At 34.5% G+C, this 22,177-nt stretch overlaps 1 protein-coding gene and 1 long non-coding RNA gene across 3 annotated transcripts in view; one reads left to right on the top strand and one right to left on the bottom strand.

The window, feature by feature from the left end:
- Positions 1-22,177, top strand: part of OAR2 (octopamine receptor) — a 164,749-nt gene that overhangs the window by 56,650 nt on the left and 85,922 nt on the right. For both annotated transcript variants that reach the window (XM_073080049.1, XM_073080056.1), the window contains one exon: positions 13,946-13,986. The gene's annotated coding sequence lies outside the window, so the exon portion shown is untranslated. The remainder of the gene's footprint in view (positions 1-13,945; positions 13,987-22,177) is intronic.
- Positions 62-2,094, bottom strand: LOC140745238 (uncharacterized). The gene is made up of 3 exons (XR_012102638.1): positions 1,866-2,094; positions 1,221-1,372; positions 62-194 (listed from the first exon to the last, which is right to left on the bottom strand). It is a non-coding gene; the product is annotated as an uncharacterized LOC140745238 (long non-coding RNA).

Below are 22,177 nucleotides of genomic sequence, written 5' to 3'. Positions count from 1 at the left end.
TTCTGTAATTTAATAAAAATAACTGAATAATTTGTATCAATTTCAAATCCTACATCTGCACATTCATAGTTAGGTGGAACGAAGATCACTGGGTAAGCTAGTAATTTATATAATTCAATTATATTTCTTTTTTGGATCTTCTTTGTGAAAGTTCTTTGAACAATCCCAACTTTCACCGGAGTAAAATATATAATCTGAAAACAGAAGAAAAAAATGAATTTATATCAAAAAGGTTTAGTTATTTTTTGTATTTCGTATTCTTTTAAGAAAACTGTGTCGTTTTCGTGACCCATACGGGTACCAAATGGGTGCATAAAAATGATTGGTGTACCATACAGGATAGTCAGGCACCATTATCGTGCAATGTTATCTGTACCAAACATTTTCGCTTCATGCGTTTTAGATCTACTGGTACCTACAGTTCAAATTTTTACAATACGTTTACTTCAATGGCTATAATAACAAATACTAAAAATAAAAATAAGTATGAAAATTTGGTGGTAGGGAATCCTCCGTGTGCGGTTTCGACTTGCACTTGGCCAGTTATGTAATAGCAGTGATAGCCTAATGGTTAAGAAACTTAACCTCTTTATCGAGGTTCAAATGCCAGGCACCTCTTATTATTAAAAGTTATGTGCGTATTAGAAGTTAATTATCACTTGCTTAGACGGTGAAGGAAAACATCGTGAGGAAACTGCATACCTGAGAATCTAAAAAAAAAGATTTCAAAGGTATGTGAAGTCTACCAATTCGCACTTGGCCAGCGCGGTGGAGTATGGCCTAATCCTTCTCATTCTGAGAGGAGACCCGTAACCGTAGCAGTAGCAGTGGGACAGTAATGAGTTGATGATGAATTCCGTTATAATTATGGTTACTTTATTAGAGATAACTGTAAGAATTTATTTTATTATAGGTTCTAAAATCAGCCCGAGCAAACACAGATGTGGTCGTCAATTAACACACTTTTTTGTATTATAACAACAGTGTTACGCGTTGATACTTAATTTGTTCCGCTTTGAAGGGCGTGGTAAGTAAGACACACCTTATCCAAAGCATTCCCACTTAGTCCTCAGCTATAAGAATCTAAGGATAAGAATCTAATTTTATCTGAGGTTGATTACATATGTCCATAGGCAGTAGCAGCCAATTACCAGGTGGACTACGTGTCTTTACCACTTCCATAATAATAAAACGATGGTATGAATGAAGTATTACTTTACCGTTTGTGTAGTCAGTGCCGTATACTCCATGATTATACCACAGTCTATTCACGCAGTTTTGTAATTCAATCTCGCACTGGCTGTAATAGTATCCCCAAAATCCACTCTCCCAGGTTAAAAGCTTGTATGCACAAGCATAACTGAAATAGGTTCTGGAAAGACATAAAACAAGTTATATTTTTCACCAAATTCAAAACAGTTATTTATAATTTATTTTATTCTTATTAATTACAATAGAAATTAAAAAAACAATTAAACACTATTTAAAATAAAATAAAAAGAATACAATTAACAATAAACTTTTATAAGATGAAACACCACAGAAACGTATTATTTAAACTACTTCTATTTTTGACTTGTATAGATAATTTTAAGCGATGATTGTTCAGGTTTTATGGATGCGGTAAGGGATACATACTTATCCGAGACATTCCAGGTTAGTTTTCTTGGGTAGCGGTGCATTTGTGACCGACCTCAGGTAGAAATATAATCTTATCTGGGGTTGATTACAGTTGTCCATGGGCGGCAGTAGCAACGTACCATCACGCGTGCATGCTTGTCTGCTACGCATATATAATGATTAAAAAAAATAAAAAATAACTGTCCTCAAGAAATCTAGAAAAGAAAGATGAAAATAATAGATACCTATTATTGATACACCTCAACCAATGACCATGACAGTCGAATTGTGGTTCTCTGTATTTTTCTGGTAGTTCATTATAATCGATTCCATCGAAAACGAACGCAGGCGTTGCCAAATCGTAGGGTGGAAGGTCTGGTAGTGGTAACGGGAATTTACCTTTATCTTTATCTTTATCTTGTTTTTGAGGTGCAGTTGATGTAAGGGAATCTGTAAGAGAAGCGAGACAATTAAAAAAAAATACTTATAAGTTTTACAGGCTTAAAAATCTATGATGGCTTTATGTCATATCAGAATGGGCATTGGGAACTGCAGATCATATAAATTTTAAAGTCAAACAAGATATTCATGAATAACATCAAGCAGAAGCTTGTTCGAACACTAATATTACCAGTATATATTTTTTTATAATATATGAGTAAGCAGAGGAGCATGAAGTCTACCTGATGGTAAGTGGCCCATGGACATCTGTAATCAACCCCAAATAGGATTAAATATTCCTATCTGCGGTCGGCCACAGACCCGCGCCGCTACCCCTAAGGACTGAGCTGGAATGCCTTGGAACTGTAGATCTCTCTTACCACACCCTTCAAACCAGAACACAGCAGCATTTAACACTGCTAATATGAGGCCGAAATAGGTATGGCGGTGGTGCCGCCGCAGTCGATCCACAAAGGGTTCTACCACCTTGTCCATATTTTTTTACAGAGCCGAAACATAAACAGTAAGTTGGAAGGTGGTAAAACCTTTTTGTGCTTCGACTCCAGAGACCCTTCTACCATATCTATGTCTGCTTAATGACAGCAGTAGTTAATTTCTGCCTTCTGTTTGTGGGGTGTAAGGGCAACATACTTATGTGAAATATTCCACACATCCATTGGTAGCAGTAGCCACTTTCTATTAGGATGCGTGCTCCTTTCATCATCATCAACCCATTATTGTCACACTGCTGTGCACGGGCCTCTTCTCAGAATGAGAAGGATTAGGCTATAGTCCACCGCGCTGGTCAAGTATTGGTAGACTTCACATACCGTTGAGATTGTTTTTGTATAAGTCTCTCAGATATACAGGTTTTCACACGATGTGTTTTTTCACCGTTTCAGGCGTGTGATAATTAATACGCACATAATTTAGAAAAATCAGAGGTGTGGCTGGGATTTGAACCTCGGACCCCTCGATCGAGAGGTCGAGTTTCTTAACCACTAGGCTATCACTGCTTTGTATGCATGCTCGTTTGCTACTTTCAAATTATAAAAAGAAGATTATATTCGTAATTCATACTAGTATAGAGTATAAATAAATGAATTGAAACTTACAATACAAGAACGAAGTGAAAATTAAAATGAACTTTCTCATTTTCTTGACTGTCCTGAACTAAAGTGAAATAGAGACTGGCTTGTAACGACACAATTTTAACACTTATGAAGACTTCTATTAACTCTGTTGCTTATTTTAATGAGATTCTCCCTCATAAATCTTAATAATCTAACATCTGAAGTTCATTAGTGAGTTTGGTTAGTATTTAATTAAGAGTTAATTGTAAGAACTGTTTTATGTTTAGGTCGTAACTTTAATTAAAATTGCACATTTGTATATTGTTTTGCCATTGACCATTGCGGTTTGCGGTAGAACAGGTAGGAGTCAAACGTCATCTAAGGTTGATTACAGATATCCATGGGCGGCAGTAGCCACTTGCCGTCAGTGGAGACTGCTTGCTCATTTCCACCCATCCATCCATCAGCCTTTAAGAGTCCACTGCTGGACATAGGCCACCCATAACTGCGCCACTCCAACTTGTCTTGACCCGTCTGAGTCCAGCAATTACTCGTCATCCTCTTCAGGTCATCAGTTCACCTGGTCAACGGGCGTCCTGTACTCCGTTTGCCCAGATATGGTCTCCATTCGAGGACCTCGTCCATGCTCGTTTGTTATCTCTGCTATATATGCTGCTATATTGCTAGTCTCAATCTCAGTTTTACTGCTAATCTACCCGAATGAAACCGTTCGTGTAGCTAGTATACATAAATCACAGTAACCATTCATGTCCGACGGAAACCCAACCAGTGAATGAAATGAAAAGATTGCGCGATCAACGGAAGATTTGTAATTGGCAATCTGCGTGGCAGAGTACATAGAGTGCAGAAACTTTGGAGTGTCTATTTATATACGAGCCCGCGTGCATCTGCGTGCAAGTCTGTGCAGTGTACACGGCTATTTGAGTTTCCATAAAGCCATCATCGCACATATCCCGGGAATAGGGAATCCCCTTCTGTCGTAAGAAGCGACTAAAATACGGCTTCCGGGAATGTGGTCGGCAAGAGCAGGAGCTCGAACCGTCCAGGAAGCAATCCCGGGAAGGACGGCGGCATATGTGGTCGCATACCATCGTAAAAACCATAATCCGGTGTCACTCCCTAAGGCGTCGGGTGTACCTTTTGAGGGTTCCCCTTGTAAACAAAAAAAGACATTATCGCAGAAATCAAAATAAAGTTATTAACTATATATTATAAAAACAAAAAACTCGACTGCTTAAAATATAACTTTTTACTCCCACCAATTCAGAAGAATAACGACACCTCATAAGGCAAAGTCAGTCAAGCCGTTTGGGTTGCAGGGAGTCCCAATGACCAAGATACAAACATACATGCGTTCAAACAGTTGGATAAAAGGGCGACATCGATTAAGTATTTTACTCAACAATTGTCGCTTTTATAGCGCGGCAAATATTTGCCATATTTGCCAACGTATTCACCAGCATCCTGTCCATTAGTAGAAATTGCGCCGCATCCAATGTAATTAATTTAGTTCCACAATCTGTGCTCACTGCGACCTATATTCCGATTATTGCGTCCCGTTGCATCGATTGTAATAAGCTTTTGTGACGGTAATTGCCTGCTTTGCGTTATCAATCAAGTAATATTATTGGATGGTTAAGTACAAACATTTAATATGACTTACAGATACGATACCGATAATCGTATGTTATTTATACTAAAATCTAATATAAGGGAACTAGTTCTTATCACGCGTGTTTGCGACCGCGGGCGGATCTGGTCTGCACTGTCTGTGACACTTAGATCAGATCGCTTCATAGATACTATCTTGCCACACGCACGCATGTCCAGAATGCGGCGAGTTGATATTACTTTCGGGTGAGACAAAGCATATAGGCGTAGCCCTGCGTGACAGGAAAACTGACCTAAGATCCACCTTCTAAATTATCCGTTCGTATGTTTGGGTGTCTTATGTACAAATAGTTGCGTTTATTAAACCTACTGCGATTGTCGCTAAAAAAATCACAGTACCTTTTATTACGGCACAATATCAATTTATTATTATCGCTATTCTAGTATTGCAAATCAACATGGCTATAGAATTCTATAGAATGACGATCTATTCAACGGGTTGTTATAAACATTATTCTAAAGTTTTGTTTCCAAACCAAAACATAAATACCACATCCATTTTATCGTACGACTCGGTCCCTTCGTTCATACAACGATCATTGTGGATTCATCCCGTTGCATCAAATGTGATGTCATTCGTTAAATACGAATAATAATAATCTGAGTAATAATTTATCGTAGCATCGTGCTTGGTTTGTGTGATGGCATACAAAACTATCTTTCGGTTCCGGCTGTATATATGACACAATATACTCGTATGTGTCATTTAAGACCTATTCATAACATCTAGATATCCGCGTGACTGGAATTTTCACTGGAGAAAATCTTTAAATCAAATCAGTTTGTTGACCTCCCCGGCAGAAGGAACTTTCAGAAAAGCGACTATGATTTTCTAAAGGAGTTTTACCAATCCACACGCCACTATAGGTGGAGTAGGGAATTCAAAAACATCAGACTGGACCAAGTAACACGCACTTAATATTACTGAATCCAGTACTTATTCGTGAATTTGAAGTTATTAGCTTACAATATGATCTGCTGCAAATATAAAAGCTGAAAAATATAACTGAATGAAACTTATTTACTGATATCTTGTCTTTATCTAGTCCGTCCGTAGTAGTATCTAGGGTACCCTACAATATGATCTAATTCAAAGATTACTTCCATTTCTATTATTAGGTGCCTTGTATTCTACAGTAGCACACATAATATCCAATCAATGATTCGCTTCGTATTGAACGGGAATCGCATTATGGCTGAACACAATGTTCGCATAGAGAATGAACGCTTTGTTCCACAGCTCCCTACAGTCCGCAACACAAGTACTAGCGCGTCCATTATTTTCATTGTAATGAGGTTCTACTATACTATCGCTGACCACCGTACATCAACACAGAATTGGTCGCGGTCCAATTGGCTGATATGTTTTTAATTGAACATTTTAGTTATCTAATCGAGAGTATCCAAGTCTGTTCAGTTTTGTTTACGATGCTCTGAAACGGCTACATTTAACGCTTTCATTTTCATTACTGCTCTTTTGTTAAATGAGTCCAATAAATTTGAACATTTCAGGTAATGTACGTCAATATTGTAGTTTGACTTCCAATTACAGTTAAGTAGTCAGGGATTTTGGATTGCCCGTCCTAAATTAGACCTCCATTACAGACATCCTTGTCAGATTACTTGTGAATTGGCATGTAAATAATCGGCTGTAACATATAAATAGTGTATTCAATCTGTAGTATTAACTCTTGAGCTGAAATCATTATTGAATCAATGTTTTGAATTTGTTCTTTTTTATTTATATCGATCATTATAGTTTTTTATCTTTACGCATTTATTGCTAATAAATTAATAAGCGCAAACACTATATTATTTAGAAAATTAAAAACTTGTATATTTTTTTATGATGTTTTCCATCGATGATGAAGCCAGAAAGCATTAATTACTAACAAGACTGGATTCCGTCTTTACAAAAATTTTAGAAAAACTGAAACCGTGACACTGCCATCTCACTTATAGTGTCTTATACTCTTATATATAAAACTAGGTATCGCTTGTGTGCGCTCGCTGCTAAAGCAGCTCGCGAAACGGTTGTCTTCTTTAGTTTTGCGTGCAAAATTTTTTTACATTTTTTACCCGATATTGAAGTTTTATTAATTCTGTTTGGGGCTGTTTGGAAAAGATATGAGTTAATATTTGCAAATTACCAAGAATTTGGGTCGTGATTTTTTTGTCTATAAGCCATACATTTTAAAGACATAATAAGGAGACTTGAAATATTATATACAAAAATAACTATTTATAAAAATTGTTATTTCTTGTATGACAACACTAAAATATTTTTTTACCAAAATGTGTAGTCTATTAGTACATAAAAACGCGTCATACATTATTTCTATATATTATATTATCTATATTAATTCTATACTTATAATAAATCTGTAGAGAGGTCAATTCTGTACAAGAAATATATTTCCAAAATAACTATCAGGGGGTATTTAGGGATCGATACTGATGTCAAGAATGCAATCATTAAAATTTTTGTCTGTCTGTCTATATAACCGTTATAGAAAAAAAAGCTACTCGACGGATTTTAACGAAACTTGATACAATTTTTTTTATACTCCTGAGCTGGTTATAGTACCTATACTTTTCATCACGCTACAATCAATAGGAGCAGAGCAGTGCAGAAAATATACCTCTTATATTATATCCTTCTTTTGTAAATCGTATATCATATTTATCCTGTCCATCCTTTGAAAATATCCAAATATACCTAATAGATTATGGCCCTTCTTTAGTAAATCTTATATTTTACCCCTCTTTTAAAGTCACAAAAATGTTGAAGATTAATACATTTTGTATCCTTTATTTGACTACATACCACATCCACAAAATCTGTGACTGTGTCTGTTAATAAATAATTATAAATGAATACGTAAGAATAGAATCTAACATCTTACGCCCCTTCCTGCTATGTGCATGGTAGAGTTACACTCCAAAAAGAATAATCACGGGTAAAATTCATATAGGTAACTTAAGCCACAAACAATTTAACACATACAACGAATTAAACTAAAATAAATAGAATACTCAAAAACTCAAGTCATAAAAAAATTTCAAACCAGTTATTGCCAAATATTCTCAACATACCAATAAGTTAGCTCATTAAGATTAAATCATATACATTTTTAAACGACTCATAAATTTATTCCGAAATATATACTTATAAACCCTGTAACCGATAACCACCAAATTCTCTCCAAATAATCTAAACAATTTGTCTTGCTTTTCTTCTTTCATATCTTATGACTCGTAATTCTTCTCCTTCGAAATGGTAACAGGTGCTTTTAATACTTTAGTATTGAATGCCCAGTCCGTTATTATTACATTCCAAAGACCACAGGTATTCTTCATTGTTTGATCCAATATTAACATGAAAACAAAAATAAAAAAAGTATAACTCTAAGTGTTATCATTAAAAAAATACATTAACTTAATTAACGCGTGTAGGTATGTAAAACAATAATACTAGAACCTTGAGCTGTAATAATTGCTCTTACAGGGACCTTCGTAAAATTAATTCTGTATATCCTTGACTGCAATATTCCATTTTAATCACATTATTTACTTGAAATCAAATTGAAGTGGCTCCTACACAAACGTAAATTTGTTTTCAAATCAAATTCACAATTCAGACTTGTTCAAGTCACTTGAAAGGAACAAAGTCTCGAAGGATATTTTGATCAATGAATTTTATATCTTATTCTCTGATGCTCAGTAAGGTCTACGCTACAATCTAATTCAACTCGTCTGAGCCAATTATCTATCATTGTCTCGTCGTAGTCTGCACAGCGGGGGAACTGTAATTGGCTATTAAGATAACCGCTCCTCTAGAAGTTTTAAGGTGATATAAAAAGGCTAGTTTCCGTAATTTTGTTCTCAGGATTATCAGTTGCTCGTTTGCCATCTATTACAATGGTTTATCTATTTAGCATATTTATTATTTTTATTGTTACGTATTCGCCATCATAATTATCATCAGATATCTATATATTTCTGGGTCTCTTTACTTCATTATAGAAAATATTATTAGTGCATTTTGGATCCCTATGTCAATTTCAATTTATGTGGATACATAATTGTATGTACATACAGAAATCACAATGACTACTCTAATCATACTGTAAGCTCCTTGATTCCCCAGTGGATAATTGACCCATTTATTAAGCTGTTCGGTTGACATGCTGACATAGCCACAGAGGAGCGGGATTACTCAGTAATTCTGGACATTTCTCATCGAAATTTAGTTCTAAATTGAGCAATTTTGGAACTACTGCTACGTGAATTTTGGTAAAGCCAAATCTCTTCGCCCCGTACTTTTCGCTATGGCCATATATTTTTTTTAATAGAGGAATGTTTTAATCATTTTTTAAAAGCAATCAATATATGCCATCTCTTACAATACGCCAAAAGATAAGCACAGTATTAAATCCAGTTCGGGTTTAATTCTCCTCATCGTCTTTATTCTTAGATCCTGATTTTTCTTTGAAATTTTTATCACATAAAACAGTTACAGTTCACAAGTTACACATTAAGAGGTAATCATGATTTTAAACACCACATGTTGCAAGAATAAAGCAAAGCAAAAGATGTATCTCTATGAAATGTCGAAAGTAATTTAATGGCAATAAAGAAAGATATTGGAGAACAAAATTTTGAACAGAAGAAAATTCCAGATGTTTCATTTATGTTCTAGAATTACGAACTGATTCACAAAAGACGATTAATGTTTTACGAGTAGAAGTCACTCTTTTATTATTATGTTTATGAATATTTTAGTTATATTTAATTCTGCGATGGTATAAATAGATCTTATAACTTCTATTCGAAAACTTAGTTACCTCTTTACTACCTATGTAAATTATCCCTGTCTCTTTTTATTATTATTTTTGTGTAAATTTTGAAATCAAATGCGTGCTTAATATATTTCTTAGTACCCGTGTTATTCGTTAACCAGTTATTTGGTCCCTGGAATGACAAGCCTAATTTTCTGAATTAATTTTCATAACCGTGATTCATGTGAACGTTAGAAAACATATTACATGTTTGGAGTACATGTACGTACGTATATTCTGGTTTAGTTTATCAGGAACTGTATTTCCATTTTAGCTGTTTGCGACCGACAAAATTGCTTTTCCATAAATAACTGTACCGCCCAAATAAAACTCAAGTCCCGATATATTACCCCTATATCTCATAAACTAACTTTCGGGACATCTTTATTTACCTCCACCCAAATAAGCTATTCGTTCGTAATGGTGCACGTCTGACAACTTGCTTCCGTCCTGATTAAGTTTGTCTCCCTTCCAATAACATTTAGGGCTTAGGGATGTGCCCTATCCAGTCGAAATGGGTAAACGAATCCGTGAGCCAGAGTAAGTGATACAATGGCAAAGCAAAGTAAACAAATATCATTAGAATATATTGTAACATATTAGAATATTCTATAATGTTTGCCAACCAAACATCGAAAATTGAAATATAGTAGGCAGAAATTGTCAAATTTAAATTTTTAGGAAGACAAGATAGATTCATATTGTTGGATAAATAAATATTCTTAATAACGGATATTAATCAATTAAATAGAACATATACACGGTGATCGCCATTGGTTCATCAATGTAGTGCTTTTCGAATTCCTTAAAATAAGAAGCCTATTTAGGGTTTAAACAACTTTTTATTGTCGTTAGCTAAATTCATAAAACAGTATTCAGACTTTCGGACATAATCCTATCGTCCATAGAAGATGTCCCCGAATATCAATATTAGATAAGGTATTACAAGGATATATAATTGTCTTACAAATTGGTTTTGCTTTATAAATTAAATAAGTGTAAAAAAATAAAAGTTACTACACACTAATTAGAATGTATGTTGTAAAATGACACAACAGAACATAACATAATCTAATATATGATAGACTGGACTAACCAAATTTAAAAGGCCTTCTACATGTCCTTTATATTAAAACTCATCTCAAACATGTTAGTTTGCGGTAAAATTGAGTTTGATAGTGTTAGTCAGTCGAATACCCTCACAGAAGGTTCTTTCACCCGTACCCGACTAAGTGCTTGGCACAACAAATTCAATTTAGTTAACAGATTATGTCTATGGAGAAGTTTTATTTATGTTCTATTGGCTAAAGCTCTTAAATACAATCTAATTTTCGTGTTCCTCTATGGCAACAACTCAATTAGTTTGGAAACGGCTCGATATAAACTTTAGTCTCGGCGCGAATTTGTACCCTCGAATACTTTGTATATAGAATCATTTTAATAAGTATTTTTGACAATACACACAATATTACAATATGTCTTCTACATCACAAGTGTTTTTTATGTTTATATTCAATTTATCTGAATATGAACTGTCCTCAAAAGTTGAAAAATTACAATAACCTTGAGTTCTGCCTTCATTGCGACTTTGTTAATTTAAACTATGTATCTTATTTTTTACTTTTAACTAATCAGAATAAACCCTAACACTAACCTTTTTTTACATTTACATTGAAATAATCTTCGTATATTTTATTGATACTTTTAAAGAACCAATATAATCAGGCTAAGAAACAAACGCTTTTTATAAACACATAATTTCAATCAGTCGATCAACTAGTTTAAATGTACGTAGTCAAAACATATCCATGTCAACACAATCGGTAAATATTTACTCATGTATAAAATTGCTTGTATACACGGGGTCAACAAATGTTACTCAGAAGCAATTTCGTGTATTGAGCCCCATAATAGAGGACAAGCACGACATCGGCCAATTTAAATAATATGCCTAATTTTGTCGCGGCGCTGATTGTGCACGCTTATAATATCATATTTTGCATTTACGATAGGAGTTTTCAATAATTTCCATGAAATCAAAAATTTGAATAATGCTACTATTCAGATTTCTGATAAGATACAAATTTCTGATAGGTGTTATTTAAATAAAGGTATTAGGTATTATAAAGGTATCCAGAAAAAATAACTAAAATGATCATAAATGACAATGATGATAATAATGAATAGTAATTTATAGAACAAAATCGAATTTATTGAAATGAAAGAAACACGTAAGTATGAAGTTATTTATTTGAAAATTCAGAAACCACAAGCTACTAATTCGTAAGTATGTATAATGCAATTTAAAAACGACTGATATAAGACTCCTGATTTCGGGAAAACATTCAAAATATTTTATAAAAGAAAAACATAATCTTCAGAAACGTATACCTTTTACCGTTAAAGAATTTAATCTGTTCTGAACATTTCACGACCAATATAAAGAAGCGACTGTTATGAGCATTACTTTGGAGTATTTAATATTAACATCAACCTATGAGAAACGCGTACTTACAAAAATGTAAGTAAGGCAGTCATGAAATTCGCATAAACGGTATGTGGTATGATAAAATTATAAAGATAGTACAAAAGTTAAGGCATGCTAAATACCTATTCTTGAACATAATAAAATTGTTGATGAAATTTCATAAATGGTTGACAATACGAGAAATGCGAACGAGTTTGAATTAAAATGAAGTTCTGTTTCTTATTCGTATATAAAAAAACAACTTGCATTGATCTATTACAGTCTATAATTATATTAATATCTTGATCCATTACTTTACAAATACTAATAGGAGCAGAGTGGTGGTGTACTCCAAGCCTTCTCCAGGTGTAGGGAGATTCATACCTATAGGGACATTACATGGGTTGTAGCCAATTAATTTGAAATTCATTCAATTGAACACTATATTCGTAACTCGTTTTTTATACAAACATTTACTGTAGTAACATATTTAAGTATTCGTGAGATAACACTTTTTTTCTTGTATATAGTTATTTACAGTTCTGTCATAACAGACAACTTTTACGACGACGATGCCTCAGGCAGAAAGCAAGTGTGACGTAAAATCCGCACTTTTTCTGTTTTGAATAAGCAATGTTGGTTCCGACAAGTGAGTGAATCACAAAAGATACCCCAGGGGCAACTCGTCGCTTCGCTACAGTCGTAAGGGTCTGTGCACAATTTCAGAGTACAGACCATTTTACAAAATTCTTTTCATTAACATAAAACTTCTTTTCATGATCATAAAACAGGACCCTTTTGAATGTGTAAAAAATGAAAAATTGCACAATTGACGATGAAATATGAAACATTCATACAAAATTATGTTATGGGATATTTAACATCAAGTTTAAATTTCATTAGGTGTCAAAACTTTACAATTATCTTGCTGTTCTGATAGAAAATAGTATCATTAAACTTCAAAAAGTGCTTTATGGAATTTTTGAAATATTTGATTTGATATCGAACACCTTATAGTTGACTTGGTGTTAATATATTTTGTATTACTTGAATAGGTCTAAGATGTCACCATTTCCAAATTTATATTTTTAATGTTTTACTCAATGATTTTACTCGTCATAATGTTTCCTCCCCATCGTAAGTAAAGTTATTACGAATGAGAGACAGCGATTAAAATCCTTGCAACTTTATTACCAGATGAACTTCCTTACTATGACAGCGCCTTAATTATTGTCCCCTACTTTGTACTGTGCCTACTTGATCAAGCCTTTCTGTGACGTCAACGATTTTTTCTTCGACATTTTCTTTATTATTTTCTTTTAACTGTCAAGTATGTTTGATCTTAAAAGCTTGTCTTGGTGAGTTTGGAAAACGTTTAAGCTCAAAAGATTAACAGAATTAAGTTCGAGCTTCTATCTTTGATCTAACTTATACTCTTTGATCCTTTGGGGTCATTAGGACTTGTGTACGTCAACGGTTTTAAATTTGTGAATTTTTCTAATCATTCATTTTCAAGTGCAGACAACTGTTTATGTTTATTCGTGAGTTTTATAATTTGTTTTGATTTCTACTTAAAGTTTATCGTTGAGAACAGGAATTCTTAGTTATTGTTTTAAGCTGTAGTTGCTGGTGATTGCTGTCAAGTAGATGAATAACTTCACGGAAGGTGCAAGTCCTGAAATAATCTATTAGTCGTCTTCTTCGACATTTATGGAATTAATAAGAGCGCCCAGATTCATAGCCGATAAAACGCGATATATATAATCTAGTCTGTGATTACAAATAAATAAAAGTGTATTTTATTTTTCCAGGTACGTTGACTGGACTTCATATGACGTCATCATCTACTTCAGTAAGTTTTTTATGCGATGTACAATTTTGATATTTACTATACTAAGTTTGTACATCTTATTATCCCACCGATTTCGAATACCTTAAAGATAAGTAAGTAATAATCTTAAAAACGTATTAAAATTTAATATATATACTTTATATGATATTTTGGCGGTACAACCGATCGTGGCTTAAAAACTGGCACGGAACTATTAACGGCCGTCAGTCTTTCACTTAATAGATATGAATCATGGCTAATTATAATAATAAATGCTTAAACAAACAATAAAGGTTAACGGCTATGGGATGACAATCATATCGTTACAACGATTAACCTGAGCATAATAGATGCCATAACAATTCCCTATGTCATTACCGAGGGTCTTAATAAGTAAACAGGGCCTAATATCATCGTTAGCGATAGATTTACATTCGATTGTCAATTGTAAATTCAATCGCTAAGAATACATTTTGGGTACAATACAATACTTACAAATGCCAACCGTTGATATTATACATGCGGCTTCGAAAAAGGACGGTATGTCGTAATCGGTATTCTTCGGTAATCCGAAGTCACGGAACTAATAAATCTATAAAGAGTTGTTACAACATTAATTGTATGCATCTGTGTTATATATTTTAAAGTTAATGCGTTCTGTGATTACCTACAGTCATGTTTAACAACTCCCTAATTACTATAACAAAATGTGGCACAATACCCTTACCAGGAGTTTTTATGTTTCGACAAATATGACTGTTTTGGTATTTGTTTACGTATTGGCCCATACAATTTCCAAGTTCTGATATAATCCGCTAGGGGCGCTGATTTGAAATAGTATGGGCAAATACGTAAACAAATACCAAAACAGTTATATTTGTCAAAACGTTAAAACTCATGGTAAGGGTACAGGTAAGCGAAAGATAAGACAGAAATTAGCCGATCAAACATACGAAAGCTTAACAGAGAGCTCCTTTATGTTTTTTTATCTAGACAAAAGACTTGTAGTATTTACTCGTATATAAAAATCCCTGGCTATCGATATACCACGAAACGTTTTCATAAATAGAATGGTAAAGCTTTATTCATAGACATAAAACCACATAAAACCGATTCCGCTCAATTTAAGCCGATAGAACGTAGATAAATGAGAGAAATCCCTAGATTAGTGAACTCTTGACCTTAATCCTTTCGTTAGTGAGCCAACGGCTTAATGTTCGATTGTCTCTTAAGAATGAACTTCGAATTAATTGCTATGTAATAGGTACTTGATTTTCTAGGATGGTTTAATAGAATGAAATGATTTTATATTCAAAGGAAACTTAGTGATTGTGACGTCACTCCAAATCTAATATGACAGACGCCTCAAGATGGCGGACCAATATTTTTTATGCTATTCGTTGTGAAAAGGAAACAAAACATAGAATAACATTAGGTACTAGAAGTTTACTTTTAAAAACGAGTTTATAAAGATATGGGTTGTTTTTTTTTAAATCGGATTAAAACACCTTGTGAAGTGGCGGTAGCTGTGTTGACATTCAAAAAGTGCTCTGTAAAGAACCTAATTTGAATAAAAAAAAAATGATTTGAAAGCACAAAGACATTCAATATCTAGAACGCAATACGTAGAAAAATTTAAATTTAAATTTAATAAAAAAATATATTAATATTTTAAACCATTATTTTTTATTAAACTTATTAAAACAACGTTTTTATTTAATTTATTGTTGAATTAATTCGCTTATACAAGACGTCGTCGCCTCACAAATAGAATTTTGAACACGGAAATCGAGACAAAACTAAGATCAAAGAGATATATAATTTGTATCCGGAAATAAATTAATGGGGAATCTTCAGACGATTTTAAGCCCAACAATTCTGTAGAAACTTCAAATATGAATGGCAAGGCGCTATGAATAAATAATTAACAGACTTGTTCCACTGTGACAGGGTAAGCTACGAACGTTGAATAATTTGCTCGCTTTGTGAGTATTTTGTTATTTTAAACATTGCTATTGTTGACGTAATTAAAGCAAAGGAAGACAACGCTTACTGTTTACTCGCTTCACAAAATGATGAACTTACTCTGAAAGGATTATCAGTTTTCTTCATATAACAAAAATTAGGTTAAGTACTTAAATAACTCAAGTGACATAAATAACTTACATAAGCATTTATTGTTGCGTAGTGAAGACGCTTTCGATTTAAATATTTATTTTAAATTGAAAAGTTTTTCATCCAGTTTTATATTGCAGAGTACCCTTTTATTGTTTCTCTGTTAGACATACCCTAAAACTGCGGGAGGCAAAAGGCGTATTCCAAAGGAATTGGTAGAGTTATTTCAACCATAATCCAACGCGCCGACTAAGAGATATGGTAATTGTAGTGTATCTATCACCTTGTGGGTAGTTTGTCTCGTCTAGACCGTCGGTGAGGACGGGCGTGTTGGTGCGTGAGCGAGCCAAATGGGGTTTCAGTGATACTACTATCCCGACGTTGAGTCGGGAACCCTACAGTAATTATCAAGTATAAAACAAAAATACCCTTTTACTGCAACTCGCTGGTTATAAAACAAGTACCTAACGTTTTAATCGTCTACATAATTAAGCGTTTTCAAGCAGTTCGTAACAAGCTAGGTACTTAATTGTTAACAACAAGCAATTTAATATTATTTCCATTCATAATGTTTGGGAAACTTTCTATTTAATTTGTTTTTCGGAAGCCGTCCTTCATTTTCCCCTAATCCTTAAGACTCCGTATTTATTTTTTGTTATAAAATATTATTATGAAAAAAAAATGGAATATTTGTTTGTAAATTTCGATAAAAAATATTCTACTCGTGTATTCGATTAGGTACTGAAACGAGTCTTAATATAAAAAAAAAAGAAAATATTGACTTTGTCTGTACCTAATTCTTTAAAATTAGTTAAGACCGGCAATGCTGACTTGTAAATTATAAATTTGAGTTTCTGAGTCTGGGTGTTCCCCTATCATTCTTAATACGGCCATTTGTTTGCAGAAAACAAGTCATATCAAATAATAACGTGATATGTTTTAAGATTGTTTTAATAATATTTATGTAGGAAATAAAAGCCCAAGAAAAGCAATGAAAGCCTAGTGGTTAAGAAACTCCGCCTCTTGATCGAGGGTCCGAGGTTCAAATCCTAGGCACCTCTAATTTTTCAAAGTTATGTGCCTATTAGAATAAGCACTTGGTTAATTAAACGGTGAAAAAAAACACCGTGAGGAAACCTGCATACCTAAGAGATCTTAAATTAAACAAAGAGTTTTCAAAAGTATGTTAAGTCTACCAATTCGCACTTTGCCAGCGCGGTAGACAATGACCTAAGCCTTCTAAAAGGAGACCTTTTGCCCAGCAGTGGGACAGTAATGGGTTGATGATGAAACAAGAGCACAGTCCAACTGATGGATAGATTTCGACCATAGGCATCTGTGTTCCTTCACCGTTACAACGAGTCATGATTTACTTCTAATACACTAATTAATTCTAAAAATCAGAACGTATGCCTTATTTCCGATTATCAGGCATCAATTGCCCTATTAATAAACATAATCGTGGGTAAAACTAGTTATGTATTAACCCTATTAGATAAACTTAAACGACGACTAAAGCTATGAATAATTATCGAGGTGTTTTGATCAGCTTAATAATTGAATGAAATCGCTTGGATCTAACAATATCAACTTCAAACAAGTTAATTACTTCTAAGGCTTTGCTATCTCTTGTTTATAGTGGGTTGAACAAGGGATTTAGGTTATTTGTAAGATAAATCTAAATACGTTAAGAATTTTGTGTAATAACCAGGAATCAATGCATTCTTCTTGAGTATAAATGGTACTGCTGTTCAAAATAAAATAAAATAAACAAATGTTTGGATAAAAATATATGATAAAAAAGTTAAATTAAAGTAGCAAACGCCCGTGTAGTTTACTTGATGGTAGGCGAACACTGAAATCCTTACTCCTTACTAATATTATAAATCCGAAAGTAACTCTGTCTGTTTGTCTGTCTGTCTGTCTGGTTGTCTCTTCTTCACGCCCAAACCACTGAACCGATTTTAATGAAATTTTGTACAAAGATAGTCCGAGCCGCGAGAAAGGACATAGGGTAGTTTTTATCCCGGAAATCCCACGGGAACTAGGGATGGCGATCTAAGATCGATTAATCGGAGAATCGATTTTTTGGACCCAAAACATCGATTATTTTAATCGATATTAGTAAGGATTGAATCGTAAACTATGCATTTGATCAAGTGATGATCTTTAGCAAGTTGAAGGTACGTTTTATGTATGTTGTATGTTATATTATTTTCTTTTAAACGCGGGCGAAGCCTCGGGCAAAAGCTAGTGAAATATATGTTAATTTTTTGTATAGCCCAACGACGGCACTTACAAGTTGTCAGTTACAATATTTTTACTTAAACGACTACCGGATCGGAACGCGACCTCAACTGAGAAGATCCGCTAAGAAACTCAGTGGGTTTGTCTTTTTTTAATAATGATTATTGCTCTTTTTTTTAAGGCCGGAACCCCTAAAGCGCCCTAAACAACATTAAAATTTAAGATAGGTGGGCCATCACCGCGGTGAACCGCAGCCTAAATTCCTCTCATTTTAAGCTCCACTCAGTGCTTAACAGTATGATAGTGTTAGGTTGACATTAGCCACGGGTTTATTATTAATCCTGAAGACTAAATTGAAATGCCTGCCTTTTATAAAACCGTGATAGATGTTGTATCAGTATAAATATGCCCCTGACAGCTCTTAAATACATAACAGAAATATAAGTGGCAGGGGAGTCACCAACTAATAAATCACAGGAATTTTAACCCTTTCAAAAATATGCTCTAGACCATATTTCAGTGGAAAAATAATTATCGTACTAAAAACCCAATGGTCCAATCTACTAACGACGGAATGGTCCCTTCGGGAAATCTGCGACCGCCTCCATTCGTATTCTGCAAAATTTACATCATTAAGCTTTTATTAAAGTAGTTAAGAACTATTGACCTACTTTAGTTTTAAGAAGACTAAAACTTTACGTATATACGAAAATATAGAACTTTGTCCTTCAAATGGACAAAGAAATCAGATTTTAATGACATTTACTTTTGACTGTGATTATATCAATAGAAATAATAATAATATGAAGGTGGTAGAACCCTTTGTGGTTGGAGTCCGCTGGCACCACCGCCGCACCTATTTCTGCCTAATAACAGCAGTGTTAGGCGCTGCTGTGTTCCGGTTTGAAGGGTGTGATAAGGCAAACAGACTTTTCCAATGCGTTCCAGCTTATACCTTAGGGGTAGCGGCGCATCTGTGGCCTACCTCAGGTAGGAATATCTAATCCTATCTGGGATTGATTACAGATGTCCAAGGGTGGCTGTAGCCACTTTTCATCAGGTGGACTGCATGTTATCTCATGTTTTTCCAAAAACATGTTCTTACTCTTCCTGGGTTTCAAAGTGTGCATGTAAAACATTTAATCTGAGAAAATCACAAGATGTTTTATAGAAACTGAAGTACACATTACGTTATGACGTGTATATAATTGTCACGGAACTTCTCTTGTGGGGCTCGGTCGGCCTAGTTTTAGTACAGTATGTAACCGCACGTATATATGTACTCGTATCATCGGCAATCCATTACTGCTCCACTCCTGGGTACAGATTCGCCTGAAAATTTAGGCCAGAGTCCACATTGACAAAATATGAATTGGTGAAATTAAAACATCCTTGAGATTTTTCTAAGAACTCTCCTCTGGCGTGTATTTTTTCTTTTTGGTTTTCTTCAGGCACGAACCTCAAAATTTTTAAAGTTATGTGCTAATTAAAATTTAATTATCACCTGCTTGAACGGTGACGGAAAATATCGTGAGGTAACCAGCATACCTGTGAAATCTTTAAAAATAGTTTGCAGTTTATGTGAAGTCTACCCATCAAATCGCGCTTGGCCAGCACAATGGACTATGGCCTGATCCTTCTCATTCTGAGCGGAGACCCGTACCCAGCGACAGTAATGGGGTGATGATGATGATGGTAGTAAAATAATAATGAATTTGTAAAACGCATACTTGAAAATTTGGTGGTGCCTGCTTGGGATATGAACCTTGGAGAAACCCCAAAGTTTAACAATAAAGTGCTATGATATAATATGCTTAGTGTCTAAATCAAGTCCTCTATAAAAATATTTTGTGATTCTTCTGAGACGAAAACTGAATAAGTTCCCTAATTTTGGTGGATGTGTGAATATTCTTTCAACTGTATAATTAAAGTGAAATACAGAAAGCTACGTTATGAAGCGTGCAATAATTGTCAGCGAATGCGTTGTATCTTGTGAGTGGCTTGTCGGCCTAGTTCTCGTTGCAACATGCTAGCTTCGCATATGCATGAATTGCACTTCAAGTAGCACTTGCAGTACTATGTTTAATGTGTTTATCTATACATATTTTAAGTCTGTTTCTGTTTATTATACTATAGAAGTAGGAAATGAGCATACAGTCCACCTGATGATACTCGTAAGTGGCTACTGCTGCTAATGGACATGTGTAATCAACTCAAGCTTGACTCCTTCCCGAGCTTGTTTGTAAATGGTTATGAACGCCTCGGATATGTATTACCGCGCGCTTCATACCACCACACTTACCACAATCTTCAAAGCAGCACACAGTAGAGCTTAAGTCTATTTGTCCACAGCACCGACACCGGGCCGATACTGAATACGAGATTATTTTGGGGCCGATTTTAAATTATTTAATACTCATATTATATGTCGTGACGGCGATAGTTTGTCCACCGCGACCGATATCGGCGGTTTATTTCGTTCCAGCTGCCACGCGTGTGACCGCAGTGTATGGACAAGTTCTAACGTGTCTTATATTACCGGCACATCGGCCCGTCAAAATCTCGGTGCCGATCTACCGGTCACGCCGATCTACTCGAAATATCGGCGGCTGTGATGACCGTGCTCGGGTGACGGACGTGCGGTGGACAAGTTACTATATTAAATGTATGTACGCTATTTCGGCGCCGTCATTAAGTATCCGTATCGGCTCGGTATCGGTGGTCGGTGGACAAACAGCGTAACGCTACTGAAATAAACAGAGGTCGGTGTGGCGGTGATGCCTCCGGAGTTGAAAAACAAACTCGCGCTTAACAAAGTTAAGTTAAAGACTAAAATAAAACTTTAGCTAGGATTTCTAATATATTTGTATTTGGTACTGATGATTATGAACAATAGTAACACTATATACTATATACCCATTTACCAATATTGTGACAAAAAGATAAAAATGAAAAATCGTCAAAGAAAGGTGAACAAAAGTAAAGCAAAGGTAAAATCATAGTCATAAAGTGCGATGACTCTTGTTTGAGGGAACAGTCGACCTAGTTCCTATTGCGAAGAAACTATATACATACCTATAACTATAGCTTTTACTTGATTGTAGCGCTGTACAGCTCAATCTCGGACTGCAATTACGTTAAGTGGGGAGCTCGCTTCAGCTAGTTTTTGTGTTGATTTTTACCTATTTTAAATAGCGTTTCGAGTTTAATCTAAAGATGTTTTATCACCTCACTGTATGCGGAGTAAAGTTCATTTAACATTTATAGTCTAAAGCACTTTGTTAAAGTTAAAATGATTTCTGTTTAAATTTTGGTTCCATTTTTAGTTAAATTTTGATGAGGTCCAATATGTCTTTAACCGCCATATACGAGTATAATATCTTTAAAAATATTTAGAGTGTCTACTTAAAAATTTAAATACTTTTAAATTTAAAAGTATATTATAGTAAGTTTGTGAGACCTGAGCCCAGTTGAACATAAAAAGTATTTTTCAAGTTGCAAAAATAACAAAATATTTGTACAAAATATTACCAGTAGAGTAAATTGGATTTCGAAGATAATTGAACTTAAGCTCGTTAGGGCTTATAGTCAGTGGAAATGCATTTAAATAAGTCACTTTTGCATCGTTAATAAAACGACAATACTTGGATAAAAGGAAAGACGGAAATACGCAGACTGCTGCAGTCCATGAAAATCCGTACGGATTTTACTTTGATAGACAGATTCCTATCTGGGGTCGGCCACAGATGCGCCACTACTCCTGATGACGAAGCTGGAACGCTTCGAAAACATATGTCTCCCTTACCTTACTTTGTAGGGTGTACAAACCAGAACGCAGCGGCGCTTAAAA

The sequence above is a fragment of the Epargyreus clarus genome, unplaced genomic scaffold, assembly GCF_041222505.1.
Source record: "Epargyreus clarus isolate Ecla_fem2 unplaced genomic scaffold, WU_Ecla_fem_2.2 ptg000002l, whole genome shotgun sequence".
Classification (NCBI taxonomy): Eukaryota; Metazoa; Arthropoda; class Insecta; order Lepidoptera; family Hesperiidae; genus Epargyreus; species Epargyreus clarus.
Note: the sequence above shows the minus strand (reverse complement) of the source record. Positions and strands in the feature narration are given on the sequence as shown.